The sequence below is a fragment of the Falco punctatus genome (genome assembly GCF_963210335.1).
Source record: "Falco punctatus genome assembly, chromosome: 7".
Classification (NCBI taxonomy): domain Eukaryota; kingdom Metazoa; phylum Chordata; class Aves; order Falconiformes; family Falconidae; genus Falco; species Falco punctatus.
In genome coordinates this window covers 49,953,193-49,974,518 of record NC_137587.1, presented here as the reverse complement: position 1 = coordinate 49,974,518, position 21,326 = coordinate 49,953,193, and the positions used below count along the sequence as shown (strand labels likewise).

The window sequence follows — 21,326 nt, the reverse complement described above, 5'->3', positions numbered from 1 at the left end:
AAATTTTTTTGAAGTTGGTGAGACTTCTTGCTGTCAAATTATTTTAGTATTTTGCCTTAAATACTTTTGTTTGAGTCTATCAAATAATTTCTTACAGAAGAGTATGCAATTTGGACTGCCAGTTGATTTAGGTGATGGTACAAACTTAAAGCTCTTCTTGAAGTGAGCTGAAGAGCTCCTTGTCTGTAATAAAGATAACAAACATCCAGGATGTAAACATGAGGTATGTGGTGTGTCTCAGCTAGCAAACAGTCCATAAGTTTTCTCTGTATATAATATCTGCCCAGATTTTACAACCCATATCTAGTAAATAATTATGTTCTTATCTGGAATGATAAAATTAGATTTGGAAACAACTTTTTAACGGTAAAATGAGATATGGGTCAAGTTTTATGTGTTAACTTGCACAAGTGTCTCAAAAAAGGCAATCTCAAAGACTTTTCTTGCACATATTTACTGGGGTTTTTTTCTTCTGTTACCACTGCCACCTGCAGAAACCTGAATGCTCACCACCACCACACCCCACACACACACCCCACCTTGGTCTTAAGAAGGACTTTCTGAGCAGGGAGCAGTAGTGTGTTTAAATAGATGTGCTTAACTTTGAAAGGTGTTATTTTTGGGACGAGCTCAAAAGGGCAGGTACTCCTTGGAGACATTATAATACGGCCAGATCGCTCAACTGAAAAGAGCAATGCAAGGCTTAGGTAGCATCAAGGTTTACTTAAAAGTTTTTGACGTACGTTTTCTGTGGGCAAAAAAATGAAATTCAGAGGAGGCTGCAGAGTGGGCACGGCTTCTGAGCCTCTCAGCTCTTGGTGCTGTGTTGGAACAAGTGCTGGCTTCCAGAGAGGCAAACTGCTATGAAGGGTCTTTGTTCTCTTCCCTTTATTAGGGCCACGGTGATGCTTGTTCTTCCCCCTGTGCTTGTACAATGGCTTTTCTTACCGGTGTAACGCTGTTGGACGTAGCAGAGGTCTGTACCTGCCTAGCAGTGATTATGCTGGAGACAACATCTGTTCCCTAGCTCCCCCCTAACCATTGCCGTTGCTTCCCTGCAATTCAGATCTTGGTGTACAAGGAACGGAGAAGTTTGTGTATGTTTCTTGTAGTATATTCTTGTGTATAATTCTTGTAATGAATTAATGACCATACTGCACTGATATTTGTCTCTTCACTCTCTTTTTTTCTGATTCATATTTGTTCACTTTTCCACCTTTCAGCAAAGGGGAGCATATGGCAGTGTGCTGTCCATCTGGTTGCCACTTACTGTGAAATCATTACGCAAGGAAATTTGGCCCCATCTTGAATTTCTTATGTAGCTAAAACTGCTAATAGAATGACAGCTGAAGTGTTTATTCTGAACTGTAAATGGGAATTAAGCACAGAGAACAAACACAAAGGGTGCTTTCTGAATATTTCAGTATTGTTCTACATTAAAAAAATTATTCACGCTATACTAGTATTTAAAGCAAAAGAGACTGGGACCTTCGTGCTATAGATTGTTCAACTGCGGATAAAAGTCATGTCCCAGGGGATTTTCAATCTAAATACATTTTAATGAGAACATTGTGAATGGTGATAGGTGTTCAATAAAACCTTAGTTATATAGGTAATACTGGATATATGTAATTAAAAATTTGGATAAACGTAATTAAAAATTTGCATCCTAGGACAAGCTTGTAATGTGATCTCTTTAAATGCATAGCAGGTAGTAAATTCATTGTTCAGCAGTAGTTTCTTTTTTAAAGTGATTAAGTGCAACACTTTTAAGAATCGTTAATTCAGGTTGTGCACGTTTTGGGTATATCCAGATACTACTCTTCATCTACCTTTCAAGAATTAACACTGGCAAAGAGAAAGAGAAGTCTTACTGCCTTTTGCAGCATGAGAATGTGTATGTTTTTGCTGTCATCAGATTTCACATCACTAACATTGAAATTGTAATAACCTAACTTTCTTCTAGTTATCTAGAGGAGTACCACTGAAAAAAACAATTAGGCTGTATTTGTACTATAATATTACAAGATTTTACCTGAAGATGAGTACTTCCAAAGGTAATCTTAAAATTCAATTTATTTTATACATGTTAACTTTTGTACACTGTCTGCTTTGTCAGTCAAGAGTTTGTTTTTCACATAGCCACATGGAAAAGCCTGTATTTTTTAAAAAACTTGAAGAGTTGGTTATAAAATTGGGAAGTAAGTGGGAGAGTCAGGAGCAAGTAATTTATCTGAAAGAATCTTCCTCGCTATTTAGATCAGGGATCTTCTCTTTTGATATATGCATATTTATCATGTAGGACAGTGCTGCAGTGACCCTGCTGTGATATGACAGTGCTCATGGGCTGGTAATAGTTTTGGCTTTGGGGAGGAGAGTGGCTAGAGTTTGTTCACTGCATTCTTTGATGTTTTTATTTTGTTTTGATCAGAAGGGCAGTCAAGTTTTTAACACAGCACTGGGATTTTTTTGCCTTTTCTCCTGCAAGGGTTAATTTAAAAGACTGCAGATAGCTTTCTAGAAAGCTTTTGTCCTGTACTGAAACTGAAACGGGCAATGAGAAAGAAATTCATTGTAAGTTTTCCAAGAAAAGCTGCATTTGAGGCTTACTCTGAATTAACTTTTTAACAGATATTCTGTGTGTTATTAATTCTTTTAAGTATTTTAAAATGGAAACCCAACCTCAGTACACAGCTGTGAAACTAGGCTGACAGTGGGAATATGGAGTAGTTTTTGGGAGAAGGAAATATTTAATGGCTTCTATTACAGTCTCATGACAGCAGTGGCCTATCTATTGGTGATCTATAGCTGAATATCTGTAAGTACTTGTATCACAGAGAACAGCCAGCTCTGCTGTCTGAAAATGAATGGTGGGGTCTGTGAAATCACTGCTGAGCTGCATCTTGCAGTACTTTGTTGAAAGACTTGTGCTCTGTGGATTATTTTTTTTCCAACTCAAAAGGAGGGAAAAACCCTAGAGGCACAGAAAACCCCAAAGATGTGCTTATAGCCTCCAAATCGGAGGACTTTAGTGTGTAGTGGTTGGGATTTTTAAAATGCACAGTGTAGGTACAACTTTTATTGAAGTTTTTGGAAATACGTTACTTAAATGTTCAGGGGTTTGTTAAAGGGCAAATCTGTGATGGGTGGAACTGTGACATGTTCAGATTCATGGATATCTTCACCAAATTTGACTCACTGCTGTTTTTGTCTAATGTTAGTGTGAAAATGAGGAACAATTCCTTTAGTGATCTGCTGCTTGAGAGACAGAAATAACTGATAAGGTAGTTTATGGTCTTGTAAGTCGGGATCAGGTCACCATCGTGACTCTCGAGGCTGACATCTGAGATCTTTAGTTTAAAGGTAGAGACCATCTTTGTGCATCTGTTACTCTGCTGTAGAAAAAGTAATAGTTGTGAAGGTAAAATAACGTGATTCCAGCTAAGCAAGGGACTACAACTTTATAGTGAAGTGCTGCTTTTAGGCTGGGACCCAGGCTTTGTATCCTGCCAGAAAGCAGAGGAGTTTTGATGTGTAAATGAAGGGATTCTTTGAAATGCTGGGAAGGCCTGGAGTGCCAGGCAAAGGATTCCCTCTACAGCCGGAGGAATAGGAGCTCAGGGACTCATACAACCCTTTGAATATTGAGCTACATACTGTGCAGTTAGTTGTAAGGGAGGGTGGGTTTTGGTGGTGTTTTTTTTTTTTTAATTACATTCTCTTCTGATTAGAAATGCTTGTCAGCAACTCCCTTGTACTCTTCTGAATTTTGGGAGCTACAGGGAGAAGCTTGGTCCTTTTTAATTTAGTGGCTGGATGTTGCACCCAATCTGAGTGCGGTGTTTCATTCTGAAGATTAGATAGACTGGTTGCCTTTGAAGAACTTCTTTCAGTCAAAGATGTTTTCCCTTTTTTGGGGAAAGGGAAGGGACTGCAGTGAAAGTAGCTGGTAGCCTGCTAAGGCTTAAATACAGAAACACTGGATACAGTGAACTAGCAAGCAAAGACTAATTGGTTATTTGTTTGACACATTTGGAAATGCAGCCAGTTCTTGGAGCGCCTAGGTGACAGCATCAGCTAGTATCGGGTTAAGTGAAGTAAGTATATAATCTACTGATAAATGATCTATATCCTCATCTAAACCCACCGTTGACTGCCTTGGTGAAGAGATTTCACAGTCTGAGTGAACACATGAAGTAAGCTTTCTATGCCTTCAAATAAACATTGGGGTACGTGGCATACATTGACTGGGAAATACAGGCTTGCACAATTTGTTTCGTTAAGAGAGGGAGAACTTCATGCCCTAGTGTGTGTGTATTTCACAGGCTTTAAAAATCACTTTAAAACATACTCATTGGCTGTGTGTGACAGGAACTTTCTCTCCGCATAATGTCTAATGTAATTAAATACTTATCTTGATTATGATGCTATCATAAAACAGTGTTTTATCATGGAATGAAGATAAAGGGAAGGCCAGTGTTCAAAACATTAAACTACAAAATGGAGAATTTAGTATCAGAGGAAAAACAGCTGATGGTGGTGCTTTCCTTCCCTAGAAGGACCTCCTCGGATCTTGGGGCTGTATACTGGTTTTGTTTAAATGGTTTAACAAAGCACTTCTGTCTGAGATAGACTTTTTCTACTAGTTTCACTGGGTACTGCATGAACAGCATTTGGCAGGAGAGGAACATTATGTATCCAAAACCTTTAATTATGTGCTGGAGGCAGCTCTGTCTAGGCCAGAAGACACCATATCAAATAACATATTACAGGCATTCAGAACTTGCATAGTAGCTTGATTATTCATTGAGTAATTGGTCTTTGTCAAGCAGATAATGGCACTGTTTGCATTCACAGCCTAGGTCTGAAGTATATGACATAGAATATTTGTTTTTTAAATCATCTGTTATCCAGCTGATGTAAGAACTAAGCAGAACAGCGTTCAGTAAAAGCTTTTACAACAGCAAAGATTGCCTATTCTACTGTGCATGTCACACTTCTACTTACTGTATACTACCAGCAGTTCTGAAAGTGTCCAAGAGATTTTTTTTTTGTTTATAAACACTTAGGCCATACAGAATGTTTAATATAGACTATTAAAAACCAAAACAAACAAAAAATGCCCTGAAGAATATAACAGTTTAGAAACTTCACAAACTGCTTAAGGGCAGAAAAGGAAGACATTAAATAGTGAGGGAGAAGTGTATGATTAAGATGCGCAAGTAGAAGAGAAATGGCATGTCTTTCTCTGTCACACACTGTGTCTTATTTTACTGATCTATAGAAGAGAAAGTTTTTCTAATTTATGAATAATTTCTTAGGCTTTTTAATGCTTTAAGACCCCAGGGTGGAATAGGAAATCGACTGCAGTGTCAATACCTGATAATTTTTTCAAGGATGTCAGAGTATGATCTAAGGTAAGTTTGCAGGTTCCTCTGGGCACTCACATGAGCTCACACTTAGAGGTAACTATCAGCTTGGTAAAATCCACGATTGCTTCAGTACTGTGTTTTAGAAGGGCTGGGGAACAGGTGATCATGAACAGACCTTTTTCCTCTAGATTTCATCCTACTTAAGACAACAGGCATCTCATTTTCATTTTTTCCAAGCTGGAGTTTAAAAGCAATAAGGTGATAAAATTATTGCCTTAAAGGACAACAAAAGTGATCAAACCCACCCGAAGTAATGCTTTTATTGTGTCAAGTGCAGCATACTCTGTTATTCAGAATGTGTTATATATCTGTGACTGTTTAGCCTGCAGATCAGTCTGCCTTGTAGTAGAGAAGCTGTATTTTCAGTGTGAACTATATACCCATTTGAGCTGTGATCAGCACTCTTTGCCTTCCCTAAGGAGATGGCAGTGATTGTAGTATTTATCATACACAAAGGAATCTGTCTTGCTGTATATAGCTGCTGAAAGACATGTGAAAAATAGGGACAAAGGCGGCAGTGTCCATGATCTCAGTGGCCCCTCCGACAGCAAAACTGATGGCGAACTAAGGAAATTGCTTCCCCGTTTCTCACCCGAACCCCATGTTTAGCCACAGCAATAGTGAAGAGTTAGGCTGATTTGGTAGTGTGTTTGTAAGGGAATCTGCTAGCAGAATATTGGCTGAAATGCTGGCGTAGTGGTCTGTGCATGAAGCTATTGACCTGTGCTTTGAAGATGTGAACCTTTAGGTGAAAACCAAATTCTTGGTTCACTGCAGAAAATGAGTATGCAGATAGAATGCTGTAGTTTACATTAAAAATAGTTATTTGAAGTAAAATGACAGGCAAGGGTTGGTGTTGAAGGAAAAATCCAAATGCACACCACTGTTTTAGTAAGAGCAGGGAGTTTGCCTGGTTAATTTAGGGTTGAAAAAAGCCCAGAATGTAATGCGTGTTCTGCTACCATCAAGTAGCCCTGTGACTGGAGCAGAGATGTGAAACCAAGGGCAGAACTTCTATTTAGGGAAGGAAAGATGGAGCAGACTGAAGTGGCAGAGCACTTTTCCAAGGAAAAACACTGAACATTTGAACTTTGCTGTGGTCCTGTGCTTTATAATACGTGGCAAAGATGGATCGGTGATTCTTCTGACTTGGCAAAATTAAGACTACTTTCTGGAAAATGCAGCAAAATGGCCTCAGAGGCTGCTCTGGGTATGCTTACAGATTTGTGCTCATATGAGAAGTGTATGCCTTTGCAAGGGAAGGAGAAATAAATTACTTGCAAGCCAAGATCAAAATAAAAAATTACGTATAAAGGTGTTGTACGTGACCTGTTTTTTTTTCAGTTCTCTGCTATGGGCAATGAAGCTTACGTGGTACTTAATTTCTCATGACTTTCCTCATATCAGGCTAAGCTTTCTCTTCCTTTCACCCCCAAAGAACTGAACTATAAGGACTCTTGTGATTTGAGCAAGGAGAGATAGTTGTAGCAACAGTTATGTGCTGGACCTTGCTGCTCCCCTTCTTTCTTGCCTATCATGGCATTTGGTGTCAGTGGCATTCATGTTGCTAGTTGTTAATTTAACATCCACATGAAAAGATGAAGACCTGTGTATCTCCATAGCTGGAGTATGTGTATCCCCAATACAAGGTGTGTTGTGTCCAAGCCTAGATTTTTGTCAGTTTTGAGATGGTTTTCTGTTTGTTTTAGTGCATGGGTAAATACACATTTAAACTAGTTCTCATCTTTTCTCCAAGGCATAGTTTTGCATTTTTATAATCATTTATAACTGAAGTGTTAAAGGAAACCTTTCAGGCATGAATATTTAGTAAAGATGTAGTTAACACTGCTCAATGTTGCGATCCATTTGCCTAGAAAATCCTGCCGGATTTTTCCTTAAGCAAGATTTCTTGCTCTTTCCCTGGTTTTGCACAAGTTTTGACACCATATCCACCAAAAAAAGTGCATAGGTCAGGTTAGGAAAAGTGTGTTTGCCTTCTGGAGTTTTTGTCACTATCTTGAGTATATGTATGTGCATGTGGATCCTGTAACTTTTGTGTCTTCAGAGCCCTCATTAAGGTTATCCTGCTGCAGAGGTTCAAATCTGTTTGATGCTTTACACCAACTTTTCCCTGGGACAATCTCATCCCATTTAGTTGCTGTGATATTTTTATGCTAACTGTAGCAAAAAGAGAATATGTTTAAGGAGAAATACTTCAAGAATTCTAGACGTACTTCTCATCTTTTGGACACAAATTGATACAGCAAGGGGGGTTGGAGGTGGGGGAAGTCAGCATAATGTGAGTGACCATCTCTCTAAGTTGATGGAGCGCAGTTTGGGAACATCTGGACTGTGAAATGTGCCTCTTGAACTTTCATTGTTTGGTTCCTTGGGCTATCAGCCATGTAGTATATTTTTAGATACTTGCAGTAAATCTTACTGCATGTGAAAATGCCAAATCCAGTCAGCTGCTGTCTTTCACTAAGTAGGAGAAAAGGATCTTGGTTTGAGTTAGTTAATTTGCTGCTGCATTGCATACAGCAGTTTGTACAGTTATATCTGAGCTAGCTTTAAACTAGGCAGCCTGGCAGCTAGTATCGAAGTCTGGCTGCAGCAGCGCTAGCTCAGCATGAGCTGCTGTAATCCTTGTTTTTAATCCAAAGAGGAAAACTATTGACCTGGATGCAGTAAAGCAATCTTTTCTTTCAGTAAGCTATTTCCTCTGAAAGCAGGGGAAAAATGTGTGTGTTAATTTTTATGGTTCGTGTTACATAGTGTTGTTGGTTGGGGTTTTTTTTACAAGAACAAAGGGAGGCGTAATAATTTAAAGGAAAATGAATGTATTGACTCCTTATGGGTGAAATTTGCATGCTACAATTATGTATCACACTATAGCGCAGGTATGCCTTGGGCATGCTGTTGTTGAAAGTCGGAGAAATTGGTTCTGCCCTGGAAATGTGTGCTCTGTCTGCCATCTGCAGCAGTACAAAAGGTGGTAAAATTGTTTTAAAAGTATACAGCTGCCTGAACTGATGTAAACTCATTCATTTTCTTACTGCCATAGGAGACAGTGTTCTGCTCGATGAGGGTGCCCTGTGTTTTGGGTCTTCCTGTACTTGGCAGATGATTTTTCTAGCCTTTGGGTAATGCCTAACACTTCTGCTCTCTGAATATTCTCTGAAATTCATTACACTTGGTTTGGACACCTGTTTTGTGCTCTAAATGAGTGTTTTGGTATTACCAGCTGTTAAAGAAGGGTAATGTGTGTTAGAAAAATAAATGATTTTTTAATGGAATATTTTTTCAAGAACTTGTCCATTTTTAATTCAAGAGAGAAGTTTTCCTATCCTGAAGCTTTCCCTGTTTCTCATGCTGTCTATCCTTCTGTTGTTCCTGAAGGATTCTGTTCAATATCACAAAAAGTGTGGTAGGTCTGTTTAACCAACCTGTATTTATAAGCTATTTAGTATATGCTTGTTCAAAACTGTGTTATCTTATTACTGCAAACATTGTCTCAAATTAGATTAAGTACTTTGGGCTTATGTGACTTCAAAAAAACCCCACCTTCTAAAATACCTAATGTGTCTCTAAGTAGCATGTGAATAGTAAAAGGTATGGGCCAATTTTTCCTGTCTTGAAAGACTGTTCATTTCTAGGACCTTAAAAGATCATGGAATTCTGATTGTCATCTTGGTATCTTTCCAGTCTCAGTCTTGCAGTGAAGTTTGCAGTGCATGCCTTCAACGGCTCTCACTGAGAAAAGACGCTTCTGAAAGCTTTCTATCCTGCTCTTTTCAAATGTTGTAAACTTAATAGGTCACGAACTGTCAATTGTCAACATCATGTTTGAAATCAGTATATTGTGAGAAGGATAACTCAAGAGAATAACAGTTTTATGAAGGACCTGTGTTTTGCATTTGTAGGGATTAGAAATTAATAATCACAAGATATTGCCTCTTTAAACCCCTTACTAGTCTTTGCGGCAAGCAGTTTGTCTCGTTTCTACTGCTTGTTTTTCAGTGTCAAGTGCAGTAAATCTCTGACCTGAGGCCAGTATAATCTTAATTCCTTGCAGATATTCTTGTTTTATTGGAGAATTTGTATTGATTTTGGATTTCTGATTTAAGCAAGACTTCAAAATTAATTTTGGGGTTTTTTGAAAGATTTTATACATATATTTGAAAAAACCCAACAACCTACACTGATATTATTAGAGGTTTTTCTTTCTATTGAGAAGTGACATTTTTCACCAATGGAGTGACAGACCAAAACTCAGAAACATGAGCTCCAATTCAGACTCTGGGACCTGTTTGCTATGTGGTCTTGGACTTGGGGTTTATTTAGGGTGTATGTACTCATTAATTTACTTGTTTTATTGAAAGTGCTAGTAAGTCTTTGGCTGGAGATTGATAAATTATTTAGTAGATAGTGATTGGGTGGAGGGGTTAGTGCGATGTTCATGTAAAAATACTTCTGAAAAAATTCTAGCAGTTTGGCCAGCTCGTCATGTTTTTAATCCAGAAGCTAATACAGATGTAGCTTCCTTGCTGTCATCTCCCTGCTTTGGGCATGTTGCTCTGAGTTTCCCGCCTCCTAGAAATGTTAATGACTATCCTGGTAAAGTTTGGAGGTTTTTTAATTTTAATAAAGGTGAAATCATAAATCTTAACAAAGCTCTTGTGTTTGCAATTGTAACAGACACAGTTTAGTTTGAAGCAGGTGATTGGTATGTGTTATGGATTTAAGAGCAGGAATGTGCTTTATTTGTAACTTAGTATTTGTTTAGTGTTTTGGAGCTTGCGTTGCTGTATGGATCCCTTGCATAACCATTGCTTGAAAAGCAGCCTTTTATCTCATCAGTGTATTAGAACCTCCTTATTGGATATGGGTCATGGGACTTGACGTACTAAATAAGATACTGCTAAAATAGAGCTGTGGAGGGTGTCGGGATGACTGCTATGTTGGGTCATGCAGGGGTGGCCAAAGCTTTTCTGTGTGATGCCAAAAGAGCCAGAAGGCCCTTCACTTGCTCTGGTAGATGCTTAGGGACAACAGCACAGAATGTTGAAGGGTGACTAAGATTTTTTCCTGGGGGCCCGTGTGGTTGGGTTGTCCTGTCATCTTCATGATCTTCTGTTTTTAAGAAAATAGTGAGTAAGCAAAGCTTTTTAAAATACATCTGCTTTATATATTCCCTGGACTGAACTCCAGGGTAGCAGAGTCTGTTGTATAGACTTGTCCATTGTACTATCTTTCTCCAGCAGACACTGTCAGGTGTGATACACTTTTCCATGAACACTTACATCTCCTTTAATATGTTTGTTATGATTACTTAATACACAGGCAACATCAGCTGTGGTCTGATTCAGAGTTAGTGCCAGGTATTTGAAATGTGAATAACTTCTCTCAATCAGTTCATCTCCCCAGCTTTTTTCAACTGTAAATAAACTATATTTAAAGAGCAGCCTAGGAATTAACATATATGACTTAGTGGAAAATACATGTGAGGTTTTTATATGCTGTTTGTTTCTTCCCATTTTACTAAGACTTTGTAAGTACTGAGTAGCAAAATTACTGAAAAGTTTACTTCTGGAATTGCTGGGGAAGCTGAAGCCTGGTCCCTGTCTGTGCAATGTTTCCTGTACTTTCTCGCTGCGTTTGTGATGGCAGAAGCCTCGCTGGGCTGTGGAGCACCTTTGGGGTTTTTGGTGCCACTTCAGGGAAGACCAGCTCCAAGGTGAGGGTTCTCTGTGTTTTTGTTCAACTAATCAGTTGCTTTTCCTTATCACTGTATCTTACCACTATGCTATCTTTAAGTTTATGATCAACACCTCTCTAAGGCAGGGAAGTACTTTAGTGCTTTTTTTCCCCCGCTTTTTTTTAGTTTTTTTTTCTTTTTTTTTCCCCCTTTTTTCTCCCCCTCCTTCCGGCTGCCATCTCCTTGAAGGGAGAACTGTGGTCCACGGAGTCATGGTATAGTCCTATGAAAGCACTTGGGCACCTGAAGTAGTGTGCAGGCACCAAAGTCCTAACAGCTGAAGCAGCATCACAGCAACACACTTCTATTTGAACCGTAGCATGAGTTTTATTTGCCTCTGACATACTGAAGTATTGTTCTTGTTGCTCAGTGGCTCTCACTCATTAACATTCTGCTGGGATCTTGGTTGATTAGCATGGTTAGATGTGATAGTGCTCAGTTCTACCATGTGTCTTAAGGCCCAGATTCAAAGTCCTTTACAGAAGTAAATTTAAAATCTGAGTCCCAGAGTACCATACTCATTGCTTTACAACCTGGATTTCTTAGTATGTTAGCAGTAGCACCAGATTAGTGTGCCACAGGGAAAACTGGTTCTGTGCTCACAGTGTTAAATCACAGTAAGATTAGCTTCCTAGTGAAGAGTAAACTTTGTGAGCCCTTAGCAGCTGAGAATTTAATCTCAAGTTTCTCTGTGATACTGATGGTATCAGTGGAAAAGCAGGAGCTGACAGTTCTCCACTTTAAAACAAAGTGGGTTCATGGGTGGGTGTTCCTGCACTCTTGGGAATTTATTCAGTGGCTTGGGTTTCCCTTTACTTACTCATGTGACAAGATTATCTACCAGCCCTCCCTGTTTTTGCAGAGTTTAAAAGGGATGGGGGCTGGGTGGGGATGGTGATGTTAGTTATGTATTCTTGAAGGGGGAGAAAGATCAGTCTAGCATTTTTACTTTCCATGTGTGGTGTGTTATATGACCAGTAGCTGAATGCATTTTAATATGGATTTATATGAATAAGCAAATAGATTCAGCCTGCAGGAGAAATTGTGCATGCCTGTGCAGAGCAAATGCTTTTCAGCATTTTCAGAAGCTATTCCTCCTGCATACCTCAGTGATCCTTCTTGTATTCCATGCAAAATAACTAATAAATCAATTACTTCTAGTAAAAAAGGTCTGAAAACCTAATGCTTAAAGTTCACACACACAAATTTTTTTTTTGTTTTTATAAGTAGAAAAACGAGAGCTTCAAAGTTCCAAAGCATTTATTTACGTACAGATAGTGCTTGAAATTATTATTTTTAAAAGAACATACTGGGTTTTAAGCTTAAAACTACCTACTTTAAATGCACAATGTAAGGTGGAAGTAAAAGTGTAATTGTTCATGAGGTATATAGTTTGTAGTTGCATATTGAAGCAGACCTTGAGGGTGTTGGCTTTTTGTTACATGATTTCTTCACCAGGCCATATCCTGGGATTTGGCTGCAACAGGTGTCAAACCAGATCCTGTCCCTTCTCTCCCCATCCATTGCTGTGCTGCTTTTCATAGAACTATAGAATGGTTGGGATTGGATGGGACCTTTTAAAGGTCATCTAGTCCAACCCTCCCAGAATGAGCAGGGCCATAGTCAACTAGATGAACTTTTGCAGAGACCATTCAGGTTTCTGCTTTTTCTTTCCCCTTTATACTTCTAAAAAAAAAAAATAAATTATGCTAGCTGTTGCACTATAGTGACTTTTTGCTGCAGGACAAAGAGCAGCCTGTTCGCATCCCGTTTCCAGGTCCAGTGGGAAGAATTGGTTTTTTACCTATGTGTTTGCAGCAGACAGTCTAGGCAGTCTCCAAACATACACTGGCCATGTGTGTCTCCTTGTGATGTTGTCTTCCAGACCTCAGTTAGAAGTGAAGGGGGAAAGGTGCAGACTTCACTGCTAATGTGGAAGTTACTGGCCAGTTGAAATGGCTGCATTCCTCCAGACTGTCAGGGCAGGGCCTGCTTACTCACAGCTTGGACTGAGTCCCTCGCCATCGGTATTTTGTGTTAGAAACCTGGCCTATAATATGTAGTACATGCATTCCATCACCTGCTGAGGAAGCTAGGATTATACAGTTAAATGCACTAGCTGTACGTTAAAATGACTATCAGTATGCTGCATACTACAATAAGGTAGTCAAATCTTGCATTTTAGGCTCCCAGTGGTCAGGAAAGGTTTTTCCAGCCATGAACAGCATGACCATTGTGTCCACGTGTACTGCATGAAATACCTTTCCTCTGAAGTACCAAACAGGACATGAATTCAAGAATTCTATTAGCTGTCTGCTCTTGCAGAGTGAGGTTTACCCTGTATGCATCACTAGGATTAAATACTGCAACTGTTTGTAAATTTGCCATCAAAATAGCTGGGCTATTTGTTTCCAAAAGCTAAACAACAGAGCATAGTGCTGTTGGGAGACGAACAATGTATTTCACATCAATGGGCTAATTATTATATACTTGCTTTTGCAAGATACACAGTAAAGCCATAAATTCATATAAATTTATTGCATTTTGTCTGAAACGTTGCCCATAATGCTTGTCAGGAATGACAGAAGATAGATATTTCTCAAAAATATATTTGTAGTATAGTTGGTTTTTAGAATGAAATCTTTACTTCCAGATGGTGGTTTTGACTTGTCTAATAGCTTGACTGGATTTAGCACTAGTCTGCTTAGGTTTGTGTTGAATCTGTACTGCTGATTGTGAGACAGGATTGGTCTAAAGAATTTCCTTTTCAGTCTCCTTACGCAGAAATATAAGAAATACATATGGCTTCATAGAGCCATAATTGGCAGATACATTGAAATACCCAGCTCCAAGAGATTAAATGCCAAGAATTTCTCATGAGGTTTTCTTTATACTTCCCCCGTTCTTCTTGTAGTGTTGTGAGTCTTTTGTATTTTGCTTGACATCAGCTCCTCTACAAAATTAGAGAATACTTTAAAATTTTCTAAAGGCATTTCAATCCAGAATCTGTTAGGCCCAGGATTCTAAAGAAAAGCAAAATTAATAGCTTGAGGAAGAGTCTTAAGGTTGAAGTCTAATGGCTGAAAGGCAGTCTTCAAGTTATATTAATCTAAGGATATGGGCAGATACTCAGGCTTGTTATTTATTAGAAGGTTAACCTACAAGTAAGATAAGCAGCAGATATCATGGATGGAGATTAAAATGTACTGAGATTTAACTATTTTCATGGCATGGTGTGACCCTAGTACTTCCATCTGACTAAGACAGTATCCCCTAAGACAGACTGAAGGTGTCACCCCTCTGAATTGAGACATACATCATACTGAAGGATGTCTCAAAGCAGGTTGGCTCAAGTATTTGTGTTATCTGTTGCTGTTGTTAAAAGCCTGAGTGAAATTCCAGCTCTGTCCAAGTAAATTTTGCTGTTGGATTCAAATGGACTTGTATTGTTACCTCAAAAGTGATTAGCAGACTGCAAAAGTTAAGTGCATGTGTGATTAACTCAAATCTAATCAGAAAAGACCTGCAAGGTATCTATACAGAACTAAAACCATTCATTCTAGGATGTCGAAAAGTGTGTGTATTTTTTCATTACTGTTCTAAAGAGTGACTGGACCAGTCTTGCTTGGCTTGAAAAGACATGGCTGCAGGTCTCTGGGCAGTGACCTTTCACTGTAGTGCTGAGAGTAAGAAAATGAGAACTTAGAAGTGAAATCCAAGAGTTGACTCTTGACAGATGCAAGCAAATCAAACTTCTTTGACTCTAAATTGGTACTTTATTTGCTTCCAATAGTAATAATTGAGCTTATTATGACTCAGCTAGGTTAGTGTCATTCCCAAACATTTAAAATTCAGAAATGGAATTGTTATTAGCCAAGCAAATATAAACTTTGTTTGTGTTTCAAATTTAATATTTAATCCAAGGGAGACTGGAGTTCGTGGGTTTTTTGGTTGGTTTTTTTTCCCTTTTGAGAACTAGAATTTGTAGCACAAAAAAAATCTTTGTTGGGTTGAGGGGCCAGGGAGTTGTCTGTGTTACAAAATTTGTCTAAATAATCCTCTAACCATGTGCTGACAGACCCCAGAGTCATTTAGTTTCTCAGATGGGGAAAAAAACCCAGATGTTTTCAGTCCAGTGGAGCTGTTGATGCCAGGCTCATTCCTATCAACATGTGCAGTGGCACATCGCAAAAGCTAACTGATACTGAGCTTTCCAGCTGTGAGCCCGGAAGCAGTATCAGCATGGCATCCTGCTGGAGTTATTTTTCCAAGCCCATGGTCCCTGTTAGTATCCTTGTGCTGGGCTGTAAAGAGAGATCATCTCACTAGGAGCCAGCCACGACTGGTCTAAGCGGTGCTGCCACATATGTAGGTGACACCTCGCTTTTTCTCAAATCAAAGTACTGTCTCCAGCAGTTGGAGTCATAAGCAGAGCAGGAGATGTGAAGACATACAATAGAACAGTGTAAGCTGGCAGCCTTGTGCCTAATGCTCATGTGAAACATGCTGTTTGTGGTTTCCCTTCTTATTAAGCAGGTCCAAACTTAAAAGACTAGACAAATCTGTAAAGGGACCTTTTAAATATGTGGTTGCTGTCTTCTGTTCATTCTCTGGACTCAACCCTGTAGTGTGGGGCTTTTTTTCTTCCACTTTAACCACATGGGGAAGGTATGGAGAGCAACTGTTGGATCACCAATTTCTTACAGCTAAATGGGGGCAGTTTGTAAAATGGTAAGGTAAATGGCAATTTACTTTGAATTTACTCCAGAGTAAGAAATCAAATGAGTAATCTTCTTGCTGAATGAATGCATGTTTTTTATGAAGGAGCTGAAAGCAAACTTTCTGTTTGCGTATCCTTGGTAGTTACTTGGTTCTTCCAGATTTTTGAGATGCCATATTGCTCCTGTTATTTGCCATAGTGTTACAATTCGGCAAGCAGAAGGCCCTCAGTCCATTCTTTGGCCCATGACATCTTCAGAATTGGCTACCTTATGGATTGCTTGCTGCAGTACCTGCTGGACACGTGCCTTTTCTGGAAATTGTTGATTGTATATCAGAACAACTGAATTTCAACAGTGCCAGTACGCACTGTGTGGCATGAACTGGAAGGAGAGCCTGAAGGAGCTGTCAGGGAAGCACTGGTATGTGTTAAAAGCATATTCATGCTGGAGTGTTTGCATGTTGGAACCCTGTTTGTAGATCTGCTACATAGACCCCACCCTCTCTTCCCAGCTTGTAGGTGAAGAGATAGCAGAGGGAAGGAGCATGAGTCTTCTTGTAACCATCCCAAACAGAGCAGCTCCTCCTGTTCGTTTTCGGTCTGCAAGTGCCACGTACTGCACATCTGCAAACTCCTTGCAAGAGGGTGAGCTTGGCTGGGCTGTCCTAGGAATTTGTATTAGTCTAGTTCTCCTCTAAAGTCTTTCTTCCAGCTAGTGTTATTTGTCCTGTTGTCCAGATCTGCAATACTGAAAAGTTCAAAATTCAACCAATGGTCATGATGCATTTGCAGAGAGATTTATTATGATTATACACGAGATAATTTTTCTCCCTTTTTGGCCCATCTAAACTGTTCTCTAGGAAGTATGAACTATACTTACGAACAATGAGACAGTCTTTAGTTACAAGAGTACACGCTCCTTTTTCCCTAAACAGCATTCTGCTTAATTTCAGCATACAGGGTGATCCCACAAGGGAATAGAATTATGGCCACATGAGCAAGTTCAAATCTGTCATTTCCCTAATTTCTGAATGCTTGATTTTTTCCAGTCTAAGTAACTTTGCTGTGATGGAAGGTTTTTTCCTTTTTTTATGGAGGAATCTACAGTAAAGTTTTTTAATACATCACATTTAAAAAGATGCAAAATTTGATGTCCCTTCTTCCTTGAAATAAAAAGCTCTCTCTTGTACCTCCTTTTCTTTTCTGGATACTGCATGGGAATGTGAAGATAGGAATGGAACTGGGAATCTGCAGTGTGAAAATATGTATCAAATATACTTGACTTGTTAAGGAAGTTGATTTACTGTTTTCTGTGTGGCATTCTGCAGTCATAATCTTCTGACTAATTCTTGTTTTTTAAAAAACAAAGGAAGTATTCCTTATTCAACTGTATAGAGCCATATAAACACATACTTTATCAAACTTTTGTCTTCAGTAGAAGTGGGATTAGGGAGGGTCAGTTTAATCAAAAGAAGCTTTTTAATTCTTTATCACAGTAAACCTGTTCACCCATTAGGGAAAAAAAAAAACCAGTTTTGTTCAACCTGAAGTGAAGCAAGGAATTGGTGGGACCTCTCCTGCAGGAGATTTTCAGGGTTTCTCCTGCAGAAGTGCAAGTTACTGGATTTCTGAAGGAAGAGGTTTTGACATACATGACCAATAAAACTTTCTAAATGCAGATGTGTGGAGCTGGTTAAAATTCTCATGGAGAGGTTAAAACCAAAACAGTTGTCAGAATTGGCAGGTTGTGATCATGGGGAGCCTAGTTTCAGTCCTTGGAGAAATGAGATTTGCACTAGTAGAGAGGAACAGTCATATGTTCAGTGCTGATCCACAGGGTGGTATCGGTGGTGTTGATCACAAAAGACAATGGGGCTAGTCTAATTCACAAGAGCTTGATGTATCTACCCCTAAATCACATTTCCCCATTCACTTTGAAAGCTTCTGGGGTAATGTCTGGTTAGGTGTTTCCCCAGTTCCTATTTCAAATTATTTCTTCTTTCCATTTTTCTGAATAGCTCTATGACCTCCTTAGGATTGCTCAGTAGGAACTTTAATAGCAGTAGTTTGCGTTTGGGCTTTAGACTACAAGAATTTTTATTTATAGACTGAAATAAGAACATAACTTATTTTGCACAAAGGAAACAAAATTCCATTTCCTGATGTGTACTAGATACAGAATAAAAAGCTCCAGCATGACACAGAAGGAGGAAAAAAACCCCACACAGAAGCTCTTTTTATTTCTACCCCTTTCCCAATCTGTTAAGCACTTTCAGTTTGGGTGCTTACTCTGGTTGAATATTGCCAATGGCCAGGGCTCAACACATTATCTTTGATTTGAGTATTTCTCCACCATGCTGATTGTTTCTATGGTTGTGCCCATAGTGCGCTGCCCTACCTTCTCATTTTTGCTGACATAACTGTTTTTGGAGTTGTACTGTGACCTGTATCAGGGAAGCAATCCTGCTTTTTTAAAAAAAAGTGCAGGAAAAGAAAAATTTTTCCAAATCAGTTTCTTGGTCCAGCTTACGCTAAGGTGGGGTGTGTGCAGATGCATGGCGATGGCATGGGCAGAGGAAGGAGCAGAAGCTGGGCAAGATACCTAAAACCTGCATTGCAGCTAACAGCAGCGTTTCCTCAAGTGTGGCTTATTCTATTTATTTTGAATGCAAACTGTGAACCTGTTCATGTGTCTAAGCTGCTGTTGGGGAGCTTTGTGGAAGAATCTTTTCTTAGAAGAACATGTCAGAGTTTGGTGTTGTAGCTACTTGTTAAATTCAGATGTTTCAGTTAGTGTCTGTATTTTGTACAGGAGCTTACAGCTGCATGATAATGCCCCCCAGAACATAAGCAAATGCAAAAAACTACACTGAACCATGGGGTCTTGACTCGGCTCAGTTAAACAGGTTACAAGTTAGTAGAGACTTGGTTGCAAAAGGCTTAAATTAAACGATCTTCCTACTCCCCACCCGGCATTGAGCATACTACATTGTGGCACGTAAGACCGTGCTTACATCAATGCTAAAAGTCATGGGTTTCATGCACAAATGGAATACAGATCTTTTTTTTTTTTTTTTTTTTAAGGTGGTTGTTGAGGTTTTGTGTAGTGGGTTTTTTTTTAAACTTGGGAGTGTACATACACACACGTGCTATGCTTTAATGTAAGTTTTTCAAAATCTGTTCTATGCTTCATGTTTTTAAGCTGGACTTTATCTCTTTATTAGCAAGCTGCAGCTGAGGTGTGGTGACTGACAATAGGTTGATCTAAACATTAACAAACGAACTCAGGCAGGATGTGTGCTGGGCAAGGGCAGTGGCATGAACCTTTGCTCCACTACAGCGCGTGACCCCGCTTTTCAACCCGCATGGTTCTGAGCATAACCCCTGAACTGTGAAGCAGTTGTTTGCCAGTGCCCCAACAGAGAGGAGGGTGAAAGAAATCATAATCAATTAAAGGGTACCTTGCAAAAGCTTTGAGAAATGCTGGTGTGTAATACCTGTGCAAAGGACAGAGGAAAGCTGAGCAACTTCTTTCAGCTACTGCAGAGGGGTGAGGAGCCGAGTCAGCTTTGCTGAGGCTTGACCTGTGATCCCACACATTTTAAGCTGGGCTACTAGTCTATGAACGTGACTATGCAGAAAACCAGATGCAGAAATACACTTCCCACCAAATTGCACTCTCCTCTTGATACATACAAGACAGTATGTTAGCCATTTCGTCTGGTGAATGTTCCTGGCTTTTATACCACCTCACAGCCCGCACTAAAACTTTTTGGGATAATTCCTTCCTTTCTGTCATATCTCCTTTATAACTCTCTTTAACTTGGGGAAACTCTGCTCGTTATATAGCCATCTCGCCTTGAAAACACTTAAACCACAGAACAAATAGAATCGCTGAACTCTTACAAAATGGGCATTGCTCATACTCACATGCAGCTCAGCATGTACAATGTGCTGTCTGGTCTCTTCCAAAAAGTGGGGAAAACCCCCTGAAACCCAAACCCTGGAACTGTTAGTTAATTCCCTGGCATGAGACCATGAGAGATGAGGCTTTTTTGTCTACCAAGCACTGAGTGGGATAAGTGTGAAAAGGTATAGAAAAAATTCCACTTGAGTGGTGGATGGCATACCCAAATGTTGCCCTCTGCCCCCAGCCTGTCTCTGTTGGTAGGGAGGACAGCCACATCATTGCTCTTTGCCTACACCATATCCTATAGGAATGCAAGTGAGAGATAAGTGCAGAAGAGTAAAATATCCTGCTGTTCCTTGTTGCCTTTAAACACTACTTGGTTGCACAGAAATTTCCTGTGGAAGTTTGAAGTGGTGGGTTTGTTGTTGCTATAAAAGTTGTGGGGTTTTTTAAGGAAGTTTTGAACATAACAGATGAGGTGGAGTGGATGGAAAAAATAAATTTCTGCAAAATGTTAGTATATGTTAAGACATTTCTGTTGCTTGCATAAAGCCTAGAAAGAAGCATGAATCATGGTAATCCATTTAGGATATAGATATACACAACCTATTACGTCCATTTTGAAGGTTTCAGTTGTGCTGCTCTCTTACTGCACGTATTAACTACTGGTCTTTTTAATTCGTTACATTAGGTAATACATTAGTCATCTGCACCAGAAATTACTCACTTTTTGCCACTTTTTCTCTCTGGAAGGCTCCACTGAGTCCTTTGGAGACTTGACTCCCTCTATCTCCTTTCAGGTCTCTCTCCACTTTACTCGTCTCACCTTTGTGAGCACCTTATGTCATGGTAACGATCCTTTCGGCTAAGGCGAGTTGGACTCTGCTCCCTGTGGAGCCATCAGAGCTATCAGAAGAGCTTGCTGCCTGGCTGCGAGTTTCTCCTTCAGTCCTGGTGGTGAGCAGATTTTATCTGTAGAGCTGGCAACTCCAGTAGGAGGGAGCAGGTCTGGCTTATTGGTGTTGCCACTGGTCAGATCTGGTTGAGGTGTAAAACAAAATCGTGTATGACTGTGAACGTATTTCTAGCTTTAGGAAAAAAATTAACAAAAGACAGAGACTTAGTGTATTCTGGAGGGGCAGATATTTCATGTTCATGTCCTATGAAAGAACTGCAGTGTTGCTGGCCCCACTGTTATGACTTAAGTTCCCTCAAAATCTTGAGATTGATCTAAAAGATAATGGCTGTACATTTTTTGTCATTGTTTTGTTTTCTAAACCCCTTTGAGAGGGAGGTTGTGAGTATTAGCACTGGGCTGTTTCCCAAACAAATGGTGAATCTTTTACTGTGTTAAGGAATTCCCATATCTACATCTGTCTCCCTGTTCTCTAAGGCCAGTTTCCATCAATTTTATTCCCATTTCCGAAATCAGCTATATCCCCATTCACCTTTTATTCTCCAGGTCTGTGAATGCAGTTATAGCAGGATTCTCAGTTTTCCTCAGTC

General features: G+C 39.5%; 1 protein-coding gene across 4 annotated transcripts in view; it reads left to right on the top strand.

The window, feature by feature from the left end:
• Window positions 1-21,326, top strand: part of TMEM266 (transmembrane protein 266) — an 86,463-nt gene that overhangs the window by 4,819 nt on the left and 60,318 nt on the right. For 3 of the 4 annotated variants that reach the window (XM_080396864.1, XM_080396866.1, XM_080396867.1), the window contains exon 2: window positions 20,621-20,777. The exons of the other annotated variant lie outside the window; for it this stretch is intronic. The gene's annotated coding sequence lies outside the window, so the exon portion shown is untranslated. The remainder of the gene's footprint in view (window positions 1-20,620; window positions 20,778-21,326) is intronic. 4 annotated transcript variants of the gene reach the window in all.